Below are 6670 nucleotides of genomic sequence, written 5' to 3' on the forward strand. Positions count from 1 at the left end.
TGATCTTATACCGTAATGCACCGCATACCGGGCATGCGTTCAGATCCTTGTATGCACCGCGGTAGAGGATGCAGTCATTAGGGCATGCATGTATCTTCTGCACCTCCAATCCTAGAGGGCACACGACCTTCTTTGCTGCGTATGTACTGTCGGGCAATTCGTTATCCTTTGGAAGCTTCTTCTTCAATATTTTCAGTAGCTTCTCAAATCCTTTGTCTGGCACAACATTCTCTTCCTTCCACTGCATCAATTCCAGTACGGTACCGAGCTTTGTGTTGCCATCTTCGCAATTGGGGTACAACCCTTACGAACTTTAGCTTCTCCTTTTGACTTTCTTATTGCGTCCTTGCATCGACAATGACCCGATGGAGATCATCATCATCGGGCACATCGTCTGGTTCCTCTTGATCTTCAGCAGCTTCGCCCGTTGCAGCATCATCATGCACATCGTCTGGTTCCTCTTGATGTTCAGTAGCATCACCGTATTCAGGGGGCACATAGTTGTCATCGTACTCTTCTTCTTCGCCATCTTCCATCATAACCCCTATTTCTCCGTGCCTCGTCCAAACATTATAGTGTGGCATGAAACCCTTGTAAAGCAGGTGGGTGTGAAGGATTTTCTGGTCAGAGTAAGACTTTGTATTCCCACATATAGGGCATGGACAATACATAAAACCATTCTGCTTGTTTGCCTCAGCCACTTCGAGAAAATCATGCACGCCCTTAATGTACTCGGAGGTGCGTCTGTCATCGTACATCCATTGCCGGTTCATCTGCGTGCATTATATATATTTAAGTGTGTCAAAAATCATTACAGAACATCACGAATAGATAACTAAGTGACCAAATTAATAGAAGTTCATCATCACATTAAAACCAAAGTACATACATAGTTCTCATCTTCAAGCGAAAATCATTACAGAACAACATAAAGCTCTACAGAGCATCTAAATTAATTAAACCATACATTGAAACTATGTAAAAAAATTCAATGCGAAAACAAATGCGATCATAATCGCAACCAAGGTAACAACTGATCCAACGGCATAATGATACCAAGCCTCGGTATGAATGGCATATTTTATAATCTTTCTAATCTTCAAGCGCATTGCATCCATCTTGATCTTGTGATCATCGATGACATCCGCAACATGCAACTCCAATATCATCTTCTCCTCCTCAATTTTTCTTATTTTTTCCTTCAAGAAATTGTTTTCTTCTTCAACTAAATTTAACCTCTCGACAATAGGGTCGGTTGTAATTTCCGGTTCAACAACCTCCTAGATAAATAAAATCTATGTCACGTTGGTCGGCATAATTTTCATAAACAATAAATGAACCAATAGTTATGAAAAGATAATATATACCACATCCGAATCATAGACAGGACGAGGGCCGACGGGGGCGGATACCAAAACCATCGCACTATATAAGATGCAATAATAAAAGTAAGAAAATAATACAAGTATCTATCTAAACATACAAGTAAGAATATTTTTCCTTTCAGAAAGAAGATAAGAACAAGAGGCTCACCACGGTGGTGCCGGCGATGAGATCGGCGCGGGTGATCGACGGCGGTGAAGACGGGGACGGGGCGTGACGGACCGCTAAACCTAGACAAATATTGAGGAAAATGGAGCTTCGAGGTCGAGCTTGGAGAGGAGAAAGCTTAAGTAGTGTGGCTCGGGCATTCCATCGAACACCTTGTGTGCATAGGAGGTGAGCTAGAGCACCACCAAGCCCTCTCCCCCTCGGCGGCCAGAAAAAACAGAGCAATGTGCTCTGCTCTTACGCGAGGGGGTATATATAGGCACCTCATTGGTCCCGGTTGGTGGCATGAACCGGGACTAAAGGGCAGCCTTTGATCCCGGTTCAAAACACCAACCAGGACCAATGGTTGTGGGCCAGGAGCGAGGCCCATTGGTCTCGGTTCGTCCCACCAACCGGGACCAAAAGGTCCAGACAAACCGGGACCAATGGCCCACATGGCCCGGTCGGCCCCCGGGGCTCACGAACCGGGTCCAATGCCACCATTGGTCCCGGTTCTGGATTGAACCGGGACTAATGGGATGACCCGACCTGGACCAATGCCCCCTTTTCTACTATTGCCGTTTTCATAGCGTCATCAAATACGATCGATTAACGACGGCCCATTATGGTCAGCCCATGAATGGACGATTCCAACTCTAGCTCGTTTATGGCCACAATGCGGTCTGTTATTGGCCCATGTTTGGCCAACCGATTATACGGCCTATAGAAGGCCGATTGATGATACGACCCGTAGAAGGCCCATTGTGTCTATGACCCGTATAGGGCCCATTGTTTCTACAACCCGTAGAAGGCCCATTGTTTCTATGACCCATAGGAGGGAAATGGTAACTACAATAAATATGTAGCCCATGGTTATTATGGCCTAGTTTTAAAAAATAGGTTATTGCGGCCACTAGCAAACCGCGGAAAAAGAACTGCACTGACTACAAGCAAAGAAATAAACAAGACAATAAGAAAATAAATAAGCAATCAACTTACGCTAGGGTATCACGGCTATTACACATATTACATCCACTGGGCATCAAAGTTCACCACCAGTGCAAATATAGGGAACACAACAGCATATAAACACCGCAACAAAACAAGTCCAGAATTGAAACCACTTCAGAAGAGCTCAAGAAACAATATCTTGGGTACCCATAATGCTGGCAAGATGCTTAGCAAGATTATTAACTTTCTCTTGTTTGGCGCTTAAATCCTCCAGTACTTGTTGTTGCACTAGAAAGTATGCATCTGAATTCTGCAGGGACTTCCTCAGTCCTTCGGCTTCCTGTCGCATAACATATGATTTATGTATTTCAACTTGAAGTTGAGACTCAAGAAGCCGAGCTGATTCAGGCAACGAGTTCGAAGAGCTGGTGCCAACAGTAGTAGCCAGTAACTCGAACACTGCATCAAGACAGGACTTTGGGGTTGTCTTAGTGTCTTCAATATAGTTTTTATCAGCTTTCTTGGAGATCAACAGGGATGTCTCACTATCTTGAACCTTATATATATTACTTCCTTTACCATTGCATAACGGAGTACTCTTCTCCAATATTTTATCCGCGTTCTAAAAGAGAAACAAACAAACACATCACAGGTTTACAATGTAGTATATGAAACTCATTTTGGTAAACCAGTTCAGTAGTAAGGTGGACTGGATAACAGCATGAAACAAACATATATCTATGTAGTATGGTCACTGTATGGTCCATATCATTCTAGTTTATGTTGCCAAATCAAGATAGATACAGTTCGAATCATATCTATTTTAGACAAAGCAGCATAGATAGAATATAAGTGTGGGAAACTACACAACAATAACAACACTTGTAATGTGCATGGCATGAGAACATAACTGTTTATTCATTTGAAATTGAAATCAACATAGAGCAAGTTACAACAACAAACACGTTAAAGAAATAGGTTTAAAACATACCAGTTGCGCCATTGGAGTTTCAATTGCATCCTTCAAATTTGAAATTAGTTGGTATGAGTAAATACAGTGATGCAAGAGCAAAGTAGTATGAATCATAGCTATGGAACCTGACTTGAGAACAATTCTTCTTCTGCTTTAAGCATTGACTTGGGGTTCGGAGTGGTGGTCCTCGTGCTTTGGGCACTGCAGTTGCCTTACTAACTGCTCGTGTTTGGGTGCTCTGTGGTGGAGACGGTGCTGTGTCAACATGAACTGGGTTACTATCTGCTGGGGTTGGGGTTAGAAGGGGTGTAGCTAGTTCTCTGTCCAACTGGGTAGGGGTACAATCTGCGTGAGTCTGGGATATGTGTGGTGGGGCTGGTTCTTGGGCAAGTACAACCGTGGTTCTATCTGCATCGACAGGTAGCACGATCTTTTCTGAAGACCATGTTTTTACTCCCACAGATACTGCCATCACCCCGCCAATTGAAATAGCTGATAAACAAGAAAAGCAATTGAATGTACATACATTGTAAGATAGACAGGTGCAATGGATAGTAGGGAAGAAAACACGGCATGAAATAATTCACATTTATGTTGTCTAACCAAACAGAATAGCAGGACATAATTTCACATATATGATGGCTAATTAAACAGGATAGCATGACACAATTTCACATATATGATGGCTAACTAAACAAGATAGAATGACATACTTCGAAATATGATGACTATGTAAACATGATGAGATGATATAACTATACGATGTGTCTATTAAAGTGGTTGGCATGCCATAAATCACAAGCAAGCCGTCGATGGAAACATGGTGGCATGATATAATTCACGGATAGAATACAATAATTAAAAATATGATGACTATGTAAACATGATGAGATGATATAACTATATTATGTCTTTAGAAATTGGGTTGGTATGCCATAATTCAGATACATGCTGTCTATGTAAACATCATGGCATGATATAATTCAAATATATGATTTATATACTAAGGAAGTGAGCAGAGGGTATATGATGTGTCAACTAAGGAGATGGCATTCAATATTGTGTATATGATGTAAAAACTAAGCATTGCAATACAACATATGCATGATATGAGTAATATAACCCTGCCAAGTTTGAGCATACACCTCAGGGGATAATAGGACTAGTCATCTGCATCTGAATCCTCCTCTGAAGAGCTATCTGTAACCAGCAAGATATCTACTTCAGCAGGTAGCATTGTCTGCTCTGAAGACCTTGTTTTCACTCCAGATTTCTCCATCACCAATTCAAATGGCTGATGCACGGGAAGAGCAATTGAATATACAAACATTGTCGACAAAAGCAATGAGAAATACAAAAAAGGATGGCATGATATAATTCACATATATGACGCTTGGCTAAACAGCATGGCATGCATAATTCACATATATAATGCCTTGCAACAAGATAACATTGCATAATTCACATATATAATGTCTTGCAACAAGATGGCATTGCATAATTCATATATATGGTAATTAGACACTAAACAAGTGGCATTCACACAAAGCATGTCTAAACTAAGAAAATGACATAGCAATGCAAGATACCATACGCGCGATATGAGCAACATAACCCTGCCAAGTTAGAGCATGCACCTCGGGGGGGGGATAGGACTGGTCATCTGTCTCTGAATCCTCCTCCGAGGAGCTATCTGTAACTAGCAAAACATGCGCTTCGCCAGATAGCACAAGAAGAACTTGTTTCCACTCCAGATTTTTCCATGACCGTGCCGAATGCCTGATGCACAGGAAGAGTAATTGAATGTACTGAAATTGTTGGCAAATTTAACACGTAATAAAAAAATGATGGCATGATATAATTCACATATAAGATGACTGGCTAACCAGGGTGGCATTGCAAAATTCACATATATGATGCCTGGCTAAACAAGATGGCATTGCATGATTCACATATACGATAAAGAAACTAAACAGATAGCATTGACACAAAGCATGTCTAAACTAAGCAGATGACATCTTTGTTGTATACAGTAAGCAATGCAAGGCACCATATGCATGATATTACCAACATCAGCATGGCAAGTTAGAGCAAAGACCTCATGAGGTAAATAGGAGTGGTCTTCTCCTTCTGAATCCCCCTTAGAACAGTTATCTTCCTCTTGATTACGATCCGAAATGGGTGGAGGGGGGGCTGCCTTTGCGCCCACCATGGAGCGACGTCTGCATGGAATTTTATTGCCATGCAAGGCTCGTCTCTTTTGCTCTACATGATCAGTTCCATTGTGTACAATAACTGGCATGCATAGGAATAAAACATAGTGAGATTATGTAAGGAGTGCATGCACAAATCGAGAGTGATGGTAGCAAACTGTGGATAGACCCAAAACCAATGATAGCAGGCAGATAATAGCTTTAGTTAAAAAATACAGATAATGGCTCCTTTAATGTTTGTTTGCACCCAACATGAAACTCATAGTAGACACCTGAGATTAACTAGATAGTAGACATATAGTACTGATCGTTGCCCCAATATGTACCCCACAACCATTTAAAGACTCAAGTTTCAACATTAGTTTGGACCTGACTCGGAGTCTAATATTCTAACACGACGATATTGTAGCATGTCATCATATTAAGCGATGCATAACGTAAGAAGACACGAAAGAGTGTGACCTCTCTTGCGGACACGTGTAGTCCTCAAGGTCATCTGCTTAGTTGATGATGGTAATGCAGTTGTCGTGGCTGCCGGTGGCGGGGAAGAAGATATGAGGCGGCGAAAGACAGTCTGGAGAGCGGATCCCTGTTGTGGTAAACCCTTCCATCGTTGGAGCAGCTGAGCTGGGGTGGAACACAGCACCGTAGGAGCAAGACAAACCACACAAGATTTTCTTTGACACATATCTGTAACAGAAGTAAATGTGTAAGGGCTTGTTTGAATTTGAGGATTCTAACAATGCAGGGATAGGAAATAGACATGAATATGATAGGAATGCACGTGCAAAATAGAGAATTTAAAAACACATGATTTCTGCCAATCTAGGTGTTTGATTCACAAGAATTGGAAGATTACAGGATGCAAAGAAGCGTGGTGAGATTAAGTCAAACCACAAGTAAATGTACGGTTATAATGCTATTATGCTACTATCTCTTAGTCTTGTGCTTCATGAATAGGAATATGAAAAGGAGGACAAGTGGAAATTAGAATTCCTATGTT

The sequence above is a fragment of the Triticum aestivum genome, chromosome 6B (genome assembly GCF_018294505.1).
Source record: "Triticum aestivum cultivar Chinese Spring chromosome 6B, IWGSC CS RefSeq v2.1, whole genome shotgun sequence".
NCBI classification, from domain to species: Eukaryota; Viridiplantae; Streptophyta; class Magnoliopsida; order Poales; family Poaceae; genus Triticum; species Triticum aestivum.